General features: G+C 44.3%; 1 protein-coding gene and 1 long non-coding RNA gene across 9 annotated transcripts in view; one reads left to right on the plus strand and one right to left on the minus strand.

The window, feature by feature from the left end:
• KPNA7 (karyopherin subunit alpha 7) overlaps window positions 1–18,453 on the plus strand; it is a 56,814-nt gene that overhangs the window by 13,004 nt on the left and 25,357 nt on the right. The window lies entirely within an intron of this gene.
• Window positions 1,296–6,931, minus strand: LOC104642004 (uncharacterized). The gene is made up of 4 exons (XR_012837944.1): window positions 6,287–6,931; window positions 2,467–2,629; window positions 1,731–1,974; window positions 1,296–1,401 (listed from the first exon to the last, which is right to left on the minus strand). It is a non-coding gene; the product is annotated as an uncharacterized LOC104642004 (long non-coding RNA).

Consider the following 18,453-nt stretch of genomic DNA (forward strand, 5'->3'; position numbering starts at 1 on the left):
CCTGAAAGCTGAGTGCTCACTTGGTTTCTTCCAGCTCTTTGGTTCTTCAATGGCATCAGTCCTGTATTCAGTCCTCTAGATTGTGACTTCAGGATTGAGTGTAGAGACCAGGCACTGCAGTTCAGCTTTGCTCTCCTCCTCGTCCTCCGAATACTCTCATCGGGTTCAAATCATGCTTGGTGTTGGCCAGGCTCACTACAGCAGCAGTGCAGGTCTAGAGAGAGCACAGTCATTACTGTGTGTCTGTCCTATTGGAAGTATGAATCCCAGAGCTGGAGTGCTCCACTTGAACAACTCAGTTCTGGACCAGCTAGAAGCATCTCAGACTTCAAAATATCTTCCTGGTCAGGAGACAAGTTTCTGTTCTCCATACCTACTTTTGTTGTACTGCAGTGAATTGAATTGAGCTCATACAACAGAAAACAGAACTTGGCTTGTCATCATCACTGTTTTCTCTCAAACAGTATTTCAAAAGAATTGTGACAGAAAACCCATTTGGTGATTGTTCTGAACACAGAGAATTCTTGCCAGACTTTTGATATACAGGTGCAGCACTAGAATTACTCTTTGGAGATAAGCAGAAATTTACAAGATGTGTCAGACAGAGACCTGAAATACTGGTATATTTTGTGCCGAACTTGTGTGATCTATGCAAATAAACTGGTGTACTATCCACTGAATGGACAGTGGACTGAGAATCAAGAGGTGTGTGTTCTGCTTTTTTGCTGCTGACTCATGGGAGATTCTGTATCCTGTTTTCATATCTGTACAAGGCTCATGTCCCCCACACTGCCTCCAAGATCGGCTGGTAAAAAGCCCAGAGATTAATTTGGATGAGAAAGTTTTCTTTTGTGAAATCTAACACAAAAGATCTGTTACTCTGAAATGGACAGAGTGCCAAAGAGCAGGCACTGTGTGTCACATGGCAGTAACAACCTCTATAGCCAGTTCGTGGTCCCTCGTACCTTTGACTCTTCATCCAGCTGCCTCTTGAAGTCACCTGCTTGTGAGACGAGAGAAGTCTTTATGTGGACAATCTGGTGAAGCGTGCTCGGAGCTTCCTTGTGCTCCCAACTCAGCTGGCTGTTTTCAGCTGTGAGAAAAGTGCATTAAAAAAAAGCAGGAGAGGAACTAATTAGATCTGACTGGAAAGAAAGAGAAGCAAAGTCTCGAAGAATGGGGCAGATTTGCTAGAGGAGACAGGGCAGGGCTGCCAGAGCTGGATGAAATGTAGGGGAAGAGGAAGATCAGAGGGAGGTAGCATTGCACAAAGCTGTCAAGGAATTTATCTTGGAGCCTGATGGCATTAATTTCAGCTTGGCTCTTGTCCACCTCAGCCATCTGGGCATTGGTTTCAGGCAGGTTATCTTCCATCTTGTGAATGTGAGTATCTGAGTTCAGCTGTAAGAAAGAAGTCAGTCATACAATGCTGAGTAGGTCTTGAAAGGCTACAATATCCTTTCTCTCTTGCAAACTCAGTTTATGCCAGTTGGTTGTAATTACAATGGGATGATTGTAATCGCCAGGGGGAAGGTAGAGTGTCCTGATCTTTAGTGAGGGGGATGCCCACTCCATCAGCTGGGGCAGGCAGTGTTCAGCACCACCTGCAAACAGCTGCTTTCTGGTATTGGTTAGCTCCCACTGCAGAGGCCTCAATTCTGCCTTGCACTGATGGCTGCACCCATGTCTGCATTGGTGGTTTGTTGAGGAATTCCCTGCTGGCCTCTCACCTTGTGTTTCTGCAAAGACTCCATGCTTGCACTGAGATCATCCATCTCTGCTTTTGTGACCTGTTTGTCTGTCTCCAGCTTTGCTTTCACACTGGGAATTCTCCACAAGCTCTGCCATCTCAGCCACAACAACCACATGCTTCCTGTGCAGGGTAGAGCCCATGGCCTGGATCTGCAGGGCTGCCTTCTCCAGCTCAAGGAGCAGCTTCAGCAGCCCAGCCTCCTGCTTGCAATTCTGTTAGATCTGAGAAGGGGCTAAGTACATGTTGTTAGCTGGAATCTGGCGGGCCTTCAGTCTCAGTAATGCCCTCAGGCCCTCAGAGATGCTTTATAAGAAAGGCTTCTGGAAGCCTTTTATTTAGCTTTAATAGTCTCTTTTTTGGGACAAATCCCATCTTTGTTATTAATGCATTAGAAGGTGAGTGGCTGGTATCTTCCAGAAAGAGTAACCATCTCTAGGCCTCCTTGCTAAAGCTCAGACTAATTATCTGGACTGCAGGCCATGCATTTTCCTTGCAAAACAATAGCAAATACACCTAATAGTCCAGCCTCCTCTTTTTACTGTGTGCTTCTGAATTAGCAACTTTCTAATGAATCTCTGATCACCTTCCAGTCCAGATCTATAGGAATAACAATGGCCACAGTGAATTTCATGAAGCCTTGATGCTTTAGCCCTTCCAAGGTCCACACTATGAGGGAAAGGTTGGGTAAGGTCTGCAGGATCTGGCCCACTTACGAGTTCCATGAAGCTGCTGAAGAAGCTTCTCCTTTGGAGAATTCCAGTGATGTTTCTCATTCTCTGAGGAAAGAGACAAGATGCTCAGATGCTGGGAATGTGTCTGACCTGAGCAGTTGTTGCAACATCAGCTTCTTCCAGGCAACCTTCCATGTTTCTCCACCTAGGGGGAAAGAGGGGAAGAAATTCTTATTCCATCCCAGAGAGCCTTTGTACGTTTAGAAGCATAACTATTTTGGAAACAATAGTAGCAAGTGTGAGGCATAATCGGAGAGGGAACAGGAATTCCCCAGTGCTATGCTCTGTTTTAACCGACATTGCTGCTTTTTGTGTCACTGGACAGTTCCTTTACCTCTGTTTTCCCACCTGTGCAATGTGTCTAACACTGACCTATCTTCTGATATGGTTGAGAATTAATTAGCTAGCATTTCTAAAGTGAATTTAAATGGAAATGTTACTTGTTATTGATGCTATCAATTTGTATTAGTCATTAGGATGCGTTCAGAGCATTCTATTAAAATATAACTTTTTTGGGGACTAAATTATCTTCAGGCTTTTCCATTATTAATGAATCTCATTATGTATTTAACAACCACATCCTGGCAATTTACATAAGATTTATTAGAGTAGATCCATCCATCACTACAGAACTGTAAAAAGTGGATGGGGTGATTTGATAGCTGAAGCACAGGTCAGTGAAATCCCCAACCTGCTACTCTCTTGCTCTGTGGAGAACAGCCCCATCAGTAACTTGCTTCGTCAGAGGTTGCTATGAAAGGAGTATCGTGTGCAATGTATAACGGGGAGTTTGCATGGGCTAAATCTAGAGTTCAAGATTGTTGCCCATCTTATTACTCTTTCATGAGGAATTTTGGGTTTTTAAACCTGTTGATGAAAAGGTCTGTCAGCTGTCTTTGCTGGCTGCCTGCAAGCAGAAGAGATCTCTGCAGCAGATCACCTTTCTTCTGGCCATAGCAGCATGGCAGGAGATCTCCAGTGAGCATACAGTTGCCCAGACTTCAAAGAAAGTGGAGTTTAGAGTGAGTGGATAATACACAAGACAAGCTGGATCTCAGAGCTGGCTGAACTATTGATTTAGTGGAAGCTAAAAAGGTAAATATTTTCAAGCCAAGAGGTTTCACAAGCTTATAGACAAGTAGTCAGAATCTGCTGTAGAAAAATCCTCAAAATCTGCCTGGGGAAAAAATAAATACTAGATCTCAGCCGGTTCTGTTATTTAAGTGTTTAAAGAGTGATAGGCTCCAGACTGCATTTTAACAGGGTAGGTTTAAAAGGTCTGCATTAATCTTTTATACCAACTCAGTTTTATCAAAAAGACAAAACTGTGCAAGCAGGCTCTTGTGGGGTAAGAAAGGGTAGGATGTTACAGTAAATGAGTTAAGCCAAGTAAAGTGTTCCTACTCTGTAGTGAACAGGTTAATCTTTGTTGAAAGTGGGTTGAGATCTAGTGTCCTGTCTCCTTAGTGGGACTGGCAAGGCACTTAAGTCCCGTTTTCCTTTGCGGAGGCTCCTCCTTACCCCATCATTAACTAGTCTGCAAGCAAAGACACCAGCACGCCAGGAAGTTGCGTTGTCTGTTTGCAGCTCTGAAGGACTAACACCAGCACATAATTTTTCTTCTGGCACTTAAGTGTCCCAGTGGCCTTGCTCTGAAACACAAGTATCTCATATTCCCTGTGGAACACTGTGTTAGAATTTGAATTAGCAAAGCTTGCCAGTATTTATTAATGATTGTACACATTGCCTTAGCTACTTAGCTTTTTAACTAGGTAAATTAGTGGTTTGGATAATATAGAGTTGGATATTTGTATTCTGGGAAGTTAATTTCTAAGGGGAGGTTTGTCAGAGAAGTACTTGCAGACCCGTCACTAAAGTAGTCAATAGTGACACTAAAATAAAGTTCTAATTTGTGATAATATTTTGCATTTCTAAAAGAGTTTTTGTCTGAGGATCATAAGGCCTTACATAAACATGAATCATTTAAGCATTAGAACTTTCCGGTGATTATACACATTTTATATGTGGGTGAGTGTGGAAGATGAATTACAAATATCAGACAATGAGTCAGAGAAAGACTCAGGAAACAAAATCCTGTATTTCTGATTCTGCTTGCCTGAACTACTGAACTGTAGCTCTGCCTGTCATTAGGTTAATACTGAATAGATCAGGATATGACTGTGGATTTTCCCAGTGACTTTATGATCAAGTGACTTTTCAGGTATAGCTAATGCTGTCAGAGCTATGATGTAACACAACTGCACCTGGTAGGATCCTGTACCCTGGGAAATTCTGTTACAAGTGACACTTACTTCTTTACAACTTCTTCCAAGTTTGGCTCATTTAATCTCATTGAGGTTAGCAATTGTCATTTTGAGTTCACTCTCTATTTTATGATGAGCCTTTTCCACCTCGCCATGGGTCTTCTCTTCTTGTTCCCACTTGTCCTCCAGAGAGTTAAAAAAAGTGGAATCAGTTTGAAAAAGAACTTTGTAAGACACATCTAAGTGGTGTTTATCAGAAGGGCCCAAGATGTCAAAAATAGACCAAAGAGGGCCATCTAAAATATAGACCATAGCAACTGCACCTCACCTCATTCATCTGAGGGGTAGGTTTGCTGCCGTTCTTGGTCTGGTGCTTCAGCTTGTTCTCCTCACCTTGCAATTTTCTAGGAAGGGAGAGACCCTAGTGCACAGAGTTGGGTGAGAAACTAACTGCCCTGGCAACAGACTGAAAACCCAAAGAATAGATTAATATGAGGTGCTTCCTGAACGCAGTATGCTCTTTGTGTGTGCATTTTCAATAGGCCCAGAGGAACTTGGTCCAGCATTGCCCCTTTCAGAAGAATCCTGCTCGCCCTCAGCAATTCACATAGCTCTTTTGGGCAGTGGCACACATTGGCAACACTTCACTGTGCTGCCATGAGTTAATACATAAAAAAACATGGCCCCCATTCCTGTTTGTGCAATAAACTGTAGTCTTGCAGTATTTAAGCAAGCAGACAATGGGGTTTTTTTCCTTTCCCCAGACTGGGAGAATGAGAATGGGAGAGAGTAAAGAAAAAGTGAGCAGTTATTTCTGCCTGATGAACTTCCTCCAAACCCCTCTTCTCCTTTTGGAATTTAGTGACTGAGTCATTCTGAGCAGAGATCTGAAGTCAGAGTTCAAACTCTGTGGTCTAATGCCTGCAGACAGGAAAGGAAACATCACGCAGCTTTTGTGGATCACAGAAGCCGTTAACAGCATCAGGACAAAATGTCACTGGAAGCTTATATTTCTTTAGAAGGAATCTGAGATTCAGTTAATAAATTCTGAGACATATGAGGCATCTGTGAGTTTAACATCCTGTGGATGTTAACACTGACTTCAGAAGAAGCAGCAGACAGCCACATGGCTGCTACAGTACAGATTTAAAACTTCTTCAATTACATTACATAAAAAGCAGTTCAGGTGCAGTTGAGGGAGTATTCCCCATGGCTGTGGAAGGGGGCATTTTATAAGTAGAGGCCTACCAGCACTGCCATGTAAAAGTGGGTATAATTAGTAAAGAATGTAGAGGAGATGGAGATGTCTTTATGTAGGGGGATCACTAGAAATTGCTGAGAAATTACTGTTGCTATGGGGTAGACCATATGAGGTTATATGAGATGCTGGAAGACAATATAAGAAACTCTGGGGGAGATCAGCTGAGTGAATCTGAGCATCCCAAAGGGTGCTCTGACTAGAGGAGCTGTAATGGTTGTCAGGGTTCATTTCCCTGAAGAAAGAGGCAGAAAAAACCCGTCTCTGTCAGGCTTCATACCTGCTTTTCCTTCTCAATTTTAGCCAAGGTAGTCTCCAGCCCTTTCAAGTTGCCTTTCAAATCTCTGAGCTAATGCTCCAGCATCCACTTGCTGGCACTCATCTCAGCTCCTTCATATCCAGGATCTGGCTCAGTAGGTCCATCTTTGATTACATCATTTGGGCCAGGCACTCCTCAGCATCCAACATGTTCTCTTGTTCCTGATGAAGAGGTGGGAATCCAGTGTTCATCCTATAAAAGGCTGCTACAACTCCTGCCTCTTACGGCAGCAAACTTCCATTTGCAAGAAATGCAAGATTTTGCCTCTTCTGCAGAGTCTATTAAGATTCCTTTAATATACCTGTTACAGCTGATCTAAATCTCCATGACTCAGGCCATAGCTTCTTAAAGTTGAGCATCAAAAAATCTGTTTGTTTGTACACACACAGGTCCTTAAATAAGAGTTTACATTTTAAAAAGATGCCACCCTGACTGGCCATAGATCATACTGAGCATCAGTGATTGATGAGGAAGAGAACTCGGGACTTGTGACAACAGCTCCTCTGCTTTAGCCATGAGGCCTCTCAGTCTCCTCTATTTTCTAAGGACTTAGCTGTATTTAAGATACAGTCAGGCTGTCTGTGAATCTCATGCATCATCCCCATATGCTCTTTATTCATTCCATATTCTGAAAAAGGAGCCTCTTATGAGTCATTTGAGAAAGCCAATGCCCTGCCTAAATGAATACTAAGCCTTTAACCATCCCCTATTGATAACTCTAAGCCTGCAGCTGGATGGGGAGGTCATTCTCCTGGCTGAGGGTGGCTGTCTGCTCCTCTGCTCTTCTGCATGTTCTGAGAGCTCCCGAGTCTTCAACATGATGCCTCACAGCTCCAGTTCCTTCAGTTACATTTTCTTCTCCTTTTGGGCCACATTCATCAAAGGCTTCACCTGGAAGTAAGGAGTTCAAGCAATGAGGTTCCCAAAACAAGCCTTTTCTATTATAATGGCCCCTAAAAGCCCTGAGGTGGTCCTTTTATTATCAGATCCTAGTATTTTTTGCATACCAGTGGGAGACCTGGTGTTTCCTGAAATGCCTGTTTAGTGCAGAGAGTTTCGTATCTATAGTGTGAGTAATACAACTCCTAGAAAAGGTTGTTATGGTGCACAGTAGCAGATCTGCATGCCAGCATAGAAATCAAGACTGTATTCCAGATTCTGAACTGATTTAAATGCAGAATTATTCTTATAATGATCTAGATTCATACCAGCCCATATGGGACCAGAACCCTTTGAAAGCTCTTTCTTTCTAAGGCTGTGGAAGTTCACTTGGTTTTCACTGGAGTTGGGAAGGTCTGTCCCCAGATAAAAAGGCAGATTTTGTTTCACCTGTATGTGGAAAATTGGCTTTAACATAGTTTTGTTTCACTTAAGCTTGAATGTCTTGGTCAACACTTTCTTCCCTCTCTTGCCAGAAAACCAACTGAATTGTCCATCCTGGGACTAGGTGAAGGGAGTCTGAGCTGGAACTGCCCTTTCATGCTGACAATGTGGTCCTGCTTAAGAGAAGTCAACCAAGCAGCTTTGTTTCAGCTTTTATATGTTAATGAATAGCAAAATCTTGTATTCCCATGCTCAGAACCTCACCACTTCGCTCTATACTGTTTTTAGAAATGGGAAGTCCACATCTTGAATTTCTAAGACGCTCTCTTTCCACTCCTTATAGTTAGCAGGCTTAGACTGATTTCAGGGCTTTCTCCATATGTTGGGTTTGCATGGCAAGGTTTTGGTAGCGGGGGGGCTGCAGGCGTGGCTTCTGTGAGAAGCTGCTGGAGGCTTCCCCTGTGTCTGACAGAGCCAATGCCAGCCGGCTCCAAGACGGACCCGCCGCTGGCCAAGGCCAAGCCAATCAGCGCCTCTGTGATAACATATTTAAGAAAGAAAGAAACAGAGCTTTTGCAGCCGGAGAGAGGAGGGAGAAGATGTAAGAAACTCTGCAGACACCAAGGTCAGTGCAGAAGGAGGGGCAGGAGGTGCTCCAGGCGCCAGAGCAGAGATCCCCCTGCAGCCCATGGTGAAGACCATGGTGAAGCAGGCTGTTCCCCTGCAGCCCATGGAGGGAGGATGAGGGGGTGTAGCGATTCCACCTGCAGCCTGTGGAGGACCCCACGCCGGAGCAGGTGGAGGCACCTGAAGGAGGCTGTGGCTCGTGGGAAGCCCGCGCTGGAGCAAGCTCCTGGCAGGACCTGTGGACCCGTGGAGAGAGGAGCCCATGCCAGAGCAGGTTTGCTGGCAGGACTTGTGACCCCGTGGGGGACCCCACACTGGAGCAGTTTGCTCCTGAAGGTCTGCACCCCGTGGGAGAGACCCACGCTGGAGCAGTTCGTGAAGGACTGTAGCCTGTGGGAGAGACTCACGTTGGAGAAGTTCATGAAGGACTGTCTCCCGTGAGAGGGACTCCATGGTGGAGCAGGGGAACGATGAGAGGAGTCCTCCCCCTGAGGATGAAGAAGCGGCAGAAACAACGTGTGATGAACTGACCGTAACCCCCATTCCCCGCTCCCCTGTGCCGCTGAGGGGGGCCGGAGGTTGAAGCCGGGAGTGAAGTTGAGCCCGGGAAGATGGGAGGGGTGGGGGGAGGTGTTTTAAGATTTTATTTTATTTCTCATTCCTCTACTCTGTTTTGCTTAGTAATAAATTAGATGAATTCCCTCTCTAAGTTCGGTCTGTTTTGCTCGTGATGATAATTAGTGAATGATCTCTCCCTGTCCTTACCTCGACCCATAAGCTTTTTGTTGTACCTTTTCTCCCCCATCTAGAGGAGAGGAGTGATAGAGCGGCTCTGGTGGGCACCTGGCCCCCAGCCAGGGTCAACCCACCACACTCCATTTACTAACTTTTCTGGTGTTGATTTGGAAAGAAATCATTCAGGGCCCTTGCCCTATTAATAATTAACAAGAAAGTCACTAGCTTTCTCAGTGTCTTTACTTAAGTGAACATGGCCATTATCTTTTTTCCCTCCCCAGACATCCCAAGGTTCTCAGTGCCTGTAATTGCCACTGGTTAATTCTGCAGAACAGGACAACCTCAGAGTATTTTCCTCGCCCGACTGTACAATTTCCACCCTCCCCAGAAAAACAGCAGCAGAAACTTCTGGACATTCCTCTGAATTGCCATCAGGCCTAGCCTGTAGCAAACAGAGTGTGTGTGGCTTAAAACAATTGTTTCCAGTAGGGAAACTATGTAGGGGGACTCAAAGTGTTCACGCTCAATTGTACACAGCAGAACACTGGAGTCAGTGTGTAGCCTCAGTCAGATAGGGTAGGCCTCGATGCCCCACAGTTTTTTGGCGTGCAAGAAGAGTCATAGCAGTTTGCTGACATAGAAAAAAGGACAACATTATTGAATTTGTTTTTAAAATGCTACTGTAGATGTAGAAATCATGGTTTTCATTTACTGGAAGAAACAAATACTGCTTATGAACTGGAAGCTAATTGAAAGGGTGTTTTTTGCTTCCCGTCTTTCCTCTCCTCTATCCTGCAGGCACAGATGCCACAGGCAGTGACAGAAAAAGTAGTAAGATCGAAATCAAAATCTTGTGACTCATAAACATATGTATTGTGGTTGAATTCCAGGAGTCTCACTGCATCCATCACCATGTGGGTTAGGGTTTCTGGACAGGGATAATGCTGACTACCAAATTACAGACATCCTCCAGCTGTTGATCTTTGGAGTGGATGCACAGGGGGTAACGGAGCTACCAGCCATCCAGCTGCAATATTGTTCAACTGCATGGAGCCATGTAGAAAAAGCAGGGAAGTTTTATTGCTTTGCTGTGTACTGGGATGTAGAACTTGAAAGTCTCAGTTTAGTTTCATGGTTCTTGCTAGTAAATGAATTACATGAGTGGTTGATTTCTAATGTCGCCTTGGATTCACAGAATAGTTCCTAGTTTTTCCCCCAAGAATACCTTCTTTCCAGCATCTTTTGTACTCAGTCCTCATCAGGAAGCCATGAGCATGACTTTGCAGCATGGTCATGATCTTTGCCAGAGGTTCATCTCTCATGTCCTCCAGTGTGGCCAGGATCCCAGCACAGAAAAATATGCTGGAAGACAGGGTACAGTTAGAACCTGGAGTTCTAGGTAGCCTTCAGGACTATCAAACTTTGGGCTTGTTGTGTATTAGCACTCAGAAATGAGGATATTTTACTTACATGTCAATTTATCCTGTTGTAATCTTGTCTGGTTCTCTGCTTACATTTACAAAAAGGATAAAGTTTGGGGAGGTTATGGGAATGGAAGACTAAGAATTGGGTTCCATGCACCTTTAGCATGGATTTCCCTGGAGTTCTATGACCTTTTCTGTGCCCAAGGTGTCTAGCTATAAAAAAATAACAGCAGGATCATCATAAGATCTAGCGAAGTGGCATATAGTAAAGCAGGAGTGGAAGTGTTTTCTTTGATGAAACCCAAATATATCTTGTGATCTCCTGTGCCAGGAAACACACTTAAGTAGTTTCAGTGATGATGAAAAAATAATAGTAGTAATATTGCGGCTGTTGGCTTTAAAAGTAAGATCAGGGGCTGTATCTGGTCCACTTTAACCTCCATCCATAAGTTGACACTAAGGATAGAATAGGCTGGAGGAGTGATGAATATTGTGTAATTATTATAAAAGTTGGGAAATGCAGATTTTAGGTTCATGCGAAGAACAGAATGCTCCCTTTTGCGTGGCTGTTAGAATAGCTACTTTCATTATGTTATGACAAAAACATATGTGCAAAATTAATGATATATGCTGCTCATATTAGACAGCTACAACAGTCTCTCTCCATTTTCCTTTCCAGTCTTAAATTGGATAAATGATCAGTTAGTAGGATTTTTGCCTGACTAAGGAATAGTAAAGAGCAAGTGAGATTTATTGCATAGCTTAAGGTGCACTTCATTTCCATTATATTAACTGTACTGTCTGATTAAAAGTCAGTTTTGGGAGCATGTGTAAGAGAGAACATTATATGCATGAGGAAGCAGGTTGCTGTAGAAACTCTTAACTCTGCAGCTATATCTACACCAAAGGCATGCTGAGTCATAACTACCATCAATTTATTTAGCTCAATTTGGTAGGAGTAAACAGTACCTTGTTATATACTCTTTCTCCCCCAGGTCAGTAGAGCCAAGCAGCAACTCTGATGCCTTCTTATTGTTCACAGACCCTGGAGGGATTATGCTGGGACTCAGGCTTTGGTATCTAAAGTGAGAAAGACAGGTATAATGATATAAGAGCTACGGTTAGCGGTAGTGCAGAAAGGCTAATCACTGCTTAAGATCTTCTCTGGTTTAGCTTCCTAGCCCCATGGGCATGGCACTGAACTACTGGTGGTAAGGAAGCTCGTGGACATTTCTATCTGTCTGTGCAAAGTGAAAGTTCTGAGAGGGGGATGCAGAAGCATTAGAAGTAGGCATTCATACCCACTCCCTCTGATTTCTCCTGGACAGGATCACTGCATAGGATGCGTACCTCTGTTATCTGAAAATGGAAGATGTGCATTCAGTAATAGTGTTGGAATTCAAACAACATGAGTAACTGCCTATTTATAGCAAATTTGTTTGCTGTTCACTGTTCTCCATTACTTGCCCTTCCTCTTTATTATATATCATAGGTGAAAACTTATGTTGCTCTTCCCCTCTGCAACTCACTGTTTCCATGGCTGATCCTGCAAAAAAAAGGTTGCAGGAGGTAATGCAGTCTAATAAATAATGGTGCCAATTTGTCTAGTTCCAGGCCATGTATTTCCCAGTTCTTTGTGCTTCTGTCACGAAATGAGAGGTTTATTAGACATCCTGTCTCTAGCCCTGGTGTTTGGAAGCATCTCTTAGACTAACATTCCCTTGAAGGGGTACAAGGTAGTCTGTGAAGTGATGACCCAACTTCTTTCATTCCTGATTAAAGATCTGCTGTTCAGCCAGCCACAGCTTGTGCTGAAGGCACTGTGTGGCTTTGCCTGAGGATTGCTTTACGAGACTGTTTGGATTCATTTGGAACAATGCCGTGGATGAAATACAGGGATGTGCTGTGCAAATCGGTCATCATCTGCTCCTGGAATGAGACAAAGAGGAATGGAGTGAAAAAACTAACAGGAGTTACCAAGGCTGGAGAGAGAAAACCTTTTGTTTTATAAAGTCATTTGCATTTCACAGCTGGAAACAAACAAAAAAAACCCCACACACAGCAAGGCAGGAAGCGAGCCTGGTCCTGTGTGGCCCAGGGGGAACAAGCTTACATGCATGGAAGCAACCTTGGGCATGGAGTGAACCTGAAACAATTTTAGGTAAATGTTGTTTTGTGATTCTGGCTTATAGTGTGATATAACTATTCCTTTGGGGATTACCGTCATACGAAGAGTTAACAATGAAAGTCCTGCTCTCCACCACCAAGCCTAAAGAAATAGCTCCATGAACTGAAAACAGCAATTGTCTTTTATTTGCTGGGTGGACCAGTCGCTAGAGACAGAAGCACGCTACAGAGGACAGGCAGCACACAGTAACCTCATCAAGGCTTATGTGAAAACTCCTGCATGGCTGTGAACAGTGGGTGAAATGGCAGCGCGGTGCATAATAGAAGCAAACAAGGATGTCTGAAAGGATTGTATTGATTGAACTCGTCCATAACTTATCAGCTGGCATTCAGCTTTGGATACCATAGAAATAGTAACACAGGACTTTCCCCATAACGTATTTCCCCTCTTCATTTGTGACTTTCAAGCCAAAGTACTAACAGGCTTCTTTAGACCTTTCTTGTCCTGTTTCTAGCACTCATGACAGCTAATGTAAGTACTGTGACACCAGCCTCAGAAAGGTATACCACATTCTCTGGGTGCTGGCCTGCATCTCCAGAGGCTGGGATGTAATTCTGTGCTCTGCCATATCCTTCCCGTATGACCCTGCAAGTCTGTTAGAGGGGTTTCAGTTGCCTAAACATAGTGGCATTTTAGATGAGACCATGCATCACCAGCCACTGCTCCAGAAGAGCACAGGTCTCTTCTAAGCCCTGTGTTGTATCTTTTTACCCTGTGTGGATGTCCCAGATACCCAAGGGCATTTTAAATGACACCAGTGACACTAGATGCCAAAGTTTCTGTAACTGAACACCACCCTTCTCTCTTTCAGTTCTGTGTTGGTAAAATCAGAGTAATGGCATTAGCCAGCCTTGGCCAGAGTTGAAGATAAACTAGGGAGACTGTCCTGTTGCTGGAATACAAAGGCATTGACGGCAGTTTAAATACAAATGCGTGGATGATTGCTTACTCTCTAGAAGTTGGACACAGTCACAAAAGAGGACCCTCTTCACTGCCTCTGGCTGCCACCAGCTAAAATCAATATCGTTGCACAGAAAACAAGATGCTCTTGAAAAGGAGTCGCGCTAAAGTAGTATACTGTAGCCTCCAACATAAATCTGTCTTAACTGACTTAAGTTCGCAGTTCAGTGCTGTCTGCATAAACTACTAACCAAATAAAAGTATGCATCATTTTACCTGCATTCTGCTCAAACCAGAAGTAAATATTGTCCTCGGAAGAGAAGAGAAACTGCATTCACAATATGTTGGCATACACAATTTTTTGCACTCTAGGTCAGTCTCCTCTCTTACGCTGGTGCTGCTTTGCCAGTTTAGCATAGGCTGAGATGGAGTTGCACATGCAGGAAGTAGAAATAAGATCTGACCCTGTCTATTAGATAGCTTGAAATCTGAAAAGCAGTTTTGTAAACTGTTTCCTATTTACCTTTCAACTGCAGAGGCCTGGGCTGGGCTGATGATAATCCTAGTAGGCAGGAAGTTTTCTGGTTGATAGAAATCTGACATTTGTCTGGGCAGCAGAAGGCCACTGACTGCCAGGAGGGGATTATGTAGCTTGTCGTTAAGCTGGGACTGCACTCACGCTTCCATCTGTGCAAGCATGTTTCTGCAGCAGTGCTTGGTAGTGTCTTCACTGAGCAAAGTGAACAGAGTGTGTACCGTCTGCCCCGCTTAGTGCTGGAGGGGCAGAATTTTCAAGGACAGAGCTAGATTGTCTTTCAGCACGGAATAGAAGTGTGCAGAAGCAGACACAGGCTGTTACCTGGAGGAAGAGAGTGTTACAATGACAGGCTTAATCCTTTCCACAAAAGAATGATTGGGAAGCACTGGGCACCAGAACTGATGACATTTGCTTGCCAACACATTGAGCTGCCAGTATTGATTGTACCACATAATGTTCACTCTATGTGCAGCCTTCTCCTCTTCAAAGAGGACCCAGAGCAGGGGCACGCGGGATTTCTGGAGCAAGCCCACCACTGCTTCATTCAGGGGATCCTCAGTCTTCTGTAGCCAGCTTGTGATACTGTGTCACACCTGGAAAGGACGAGGGGAGAAAAGGCATGGCCAATTCACATCCAACGAGAGAATAGCCCAGTTGCAGTGTGTGAGAAAGCATATTTCTGATCGTTAACCTGTGTAGAGAGAGGGAGATATCCATCTGGGGGTACAGGGAAAGGAAGCGAGTTAATGCTGGCATGGGAATAGCATTAATGCACTCCCTAGAGTCTCAGGACTCATGGGGGCCCCTTACCATGGAAAGCCCATTTGCCCTGAATAAATGATTCTGCAGGACTGCCAAAGGAAAGGATGTTGTGGAGAGATTATATTTTTACCTTTTAGGTTCGTACTTTGATACGCTGACAGAGGGGACAATGTGGCTTATAGACTGGTATAACCAAGCAGAATCAGAACGTATTTTGGCACAATCAAATGTCACTTTCAAAAACCTGCTTAGTAGCAAAGAAAGGAAATAATTGCTGAGTGTAAAAAAGATAGAGCAAAGGGCCTGTGATTCATGATCTGATCATGTTCTGTCAGTATGTCTGTGCAGTGGAGTATATGAATAACTGGTGGAGTTTGATAATATGCTTAAAGAGTGTTCCCGCTGCTAAGAATTAGCATGGCTGCTTGACAACACAGCAGAGAGGCAAGTCACATACACCAGGAAAGGCTAGACAAGCTGCAGCGAACTGCAGGACTCTGGCTCTTCCAGCAACACATAAGCAACAGAAGCAAAAATCAATTTAATCCTTTGGCTGATGTGCCTTTTGGGTAGCTTTCCTACAGCTTTGCAGCTTTGTGTTACTAGGAACAAGCCTTGGCTTGAGTTTTGGGGGTTTTGTTCCTTTTCAGAATATCTACAAGGATTATATTTTTAATCAAGGCCAGTGGCAACATGTTGAAGAGTCCTGAAACAGCCTTGCTGTTCTTTGTACATTAAAATGCTCAACTGTTGCGTCACTGGTCAGACGTTTGCACAATCAGTGTTTTCAATTAATTGTTGCTGGAAAGGATTTCTGAGATGCACATTTCTGTGTGGCAGAGCCAATCTCTGGCTGCAGTAGTTCTTTAAGGCAACAGAGACACATTAATTTGCACTAGTGTTGGTGTACTTAAAACCTATGGAAGTTTAACATGATCTGTTCATGCAGAAGGCTTGGCCTCTACGTCTTGGCCTCATGTCTGACCTTGCTAAATGCATGTTCCAGCTTAGTCAGGGTTAGAGATGGGTATGGCAAAAACAGCACTGGTCTGCACTTGTTGTGCCAGTGAAATGCACCGTGGTGCTCAATGAGCTTCTTCCCCTTTGCCTCCCCTGGGCTTGAGGAAGTTGGGTGATTTGCCCAGATGGTCGTTATAATTGCAGCCTTCAATGGCCATCCATGGCCTTGGGGAGCACACATATGCTGGCCAAATCCCTGGTTCTGGCACTGTAGTGCTAAGAGGGCTGTTCTGCCCCAGCTTGTTCCCTGCTGTCACCCTGGGCCCGGTGATGCCCCCTCTGGAGCTCTCCAGACTTCAGGCCCATGAGCTGAGTAACTTTGTCAGCTACTATTGGAGGGAAGATTCACATGTTAATCTGAGTAACAGGAAGAAAATCACTCATTGTGGGGACAGCCCCTTGCTGCATACTCAGGAAAATGGTTACAGGCTCTGCTTTCAGGGGCAGGCAAGCTCTCCAGTGAGCTCTTCCTGCTGGAAGCTCACTGGGAAGGACAGAAGGGAAGCAGGTCTGTCAGCTCTGTCCCTTCACACACACACCATTCAGCAGAGCTTGCTGGATGAAGCAGAGGAAATAATACACACCTCAAACAAGGTGTTGCAGCAACTGCTCTGTGTCTGGGCTCCCATATGCTCTGGGAAGTGTGTGCCTGTTTGCTCCACCATGGCTCCAAAAACACCTGCAAAGCAGGGCTGTTCAACAAAGAAGAATAAAGTCCTTAGCTGACAGCTCAACCATCTGGCTAGGCCTGCTGCCCTGTGGCAGCTGTGAATGCAAGCTCTGACTCTCAATAGCACATCTGTTCATTTAAAAAAAAAATCAGTGTGTTGTTTAAGGTCATTTTATATTCTCTGGAAACAAGAGTCTGGTTTTAGCAGCTTTTTCAATCTTAACGAACTGGCTGAGCCCTTAGCATGTTGGCTTTGTCGTGGTTTGCTGTCACCAAGTGTGAGGTAGGTTGAGAACCTACCTCCGTGTTGTCTGCCTCTGCCTGCTCCTCTCTTGGCGTCTGCTTTGACTTCATAGTGCCCAAGTGCATGATACCCCTAGTCAGCTTGTAAACACAGATCTTCTCTTCTGGACTGGAGCCCAGGACATCAAAGGCCACCTGGCAGAAGAGATACAGACCCGCACAAGGGAATTCTTAATCTGCACCATAAGCTGGAAGCCAGCCCATAGTGCTAAACATCTAAAATAATTTTCCAGCCCATTGAAATCTGATCAGCCAGGTCCCTTCAGACTAGCATGGGACAGAGTAGCTTAATGTTGCTGGAAACCAGCACTCTGCTTTTCTTTCGTATACCGATTTACGCTAGCTAAGAACCATGTGCTTTGACAGCAGTTGTTCTAAGTGTCTCTGATACCATGAGTAAAATGCAACATATCATCTGGGATATCAGCTCATTCCACTCTTCACCGTGCTTTTTAAAATCAGCAGGACATGAGCAGCAACATCCCCTTATAGCAATTATCCCACATCTCAGCTAGCACAGATACGGAGGAAGTGTAGCTCTGCTGGGAACATTGTGCTTTGGTCTCACAGCATGCCCAGAGAAGGGAGAACGCACAACACTGAGCGTGCTGGAGAATCTTGCAGACAGTGTCTTACTCGTGAGCCATGATTTGGGACTGCCTGTCTTAGTGGCTATGAAAATCATATCTGATTTTCAAGCCTACAAAAGGCTTGTTTGCAACATACAAATCCTGGAAGCTGTAAAATGCCAACAGCTGCTAGAAAGGGCACTGTAAGTTCAGCAGCTGGAGACTGTTTGATCGCTGTGTAGCTCAAGTCCTGCTTATAATAATATTCTCAGGAGCCAGCAGATATTCCCAATAAGCTCTTTTCAGTAACAGATACTCTTCAAAATGATAGTAAAAAGGAAAATGTCTGTCAAAAACAGACAAAGCTGCTCCTTGCGATTACATATGTATGTGAGATGAGCAGGTTTTAACCCATGGTCTCTGCCACAGCTTTCAGATCTGTCAGTTTTCAGGCTTCAAACAAACCCTGTAACTAGCTTGCTTGAAGCCCTGCAAACCCCAGGCCATTGAATGTTAACCAGAAACTCCTACGTCAAGCTCATTTGCTCTGGAACAGATCTTCTACATTCAGGCTTCAGCTCAGAGACAATTGAACAAATCTTTAGGCTATCCCTAGCTTCTCTTCAGTAGCTTATTTATCCTCAGGTTGAAGAAGCTGAATTTTATTCCTAGGGGAAACTTAGGCCGGGGCAGCAGCATCCTGTTTGGTGTATTTTCAATTTCACTGATGTTTCTCCAGACTTACATTAGTGAGAACTGGCTCTTCCCCATCATCCATGTTGTCTGCTGTGATCACACCTTCATGCACCCAGTAGTAATGATTAGGATTGGGCTCAAGAAGCAGCTTCTGCAGCAAGAGACAGACTGAGAAGTGATTACACCAATTGCCATCAGTACAATCAAGGCATAACATGACTGGAGACTGAAGGTTCTTCTAGGTTTCAATTCCTGAACACGTTTTGAGTGTATCACTTAAGAAAAAAGCTTTTTGTGGGATGAGTTTCTTAGGCTACCTAGGAGATTTTGACATAGCAGCCGCATCAAAGTAAGTGGGATTGAACACCCAAAC

Source organism: Balearica regulorum, chromosome 15, assembly GCF_011004875.1.
Source record: "Balearica regulorum gibbericeps isolate bBalReg1 chromosome 15, bBalReg1.pri, whole genome shotgun sequence".
NCBI classification, from domain to species: Eukaryota; Metazoa; Chordata; class Aves; order Gruiformes; family Gruidae; genus Balearica; species Balearica regulorum.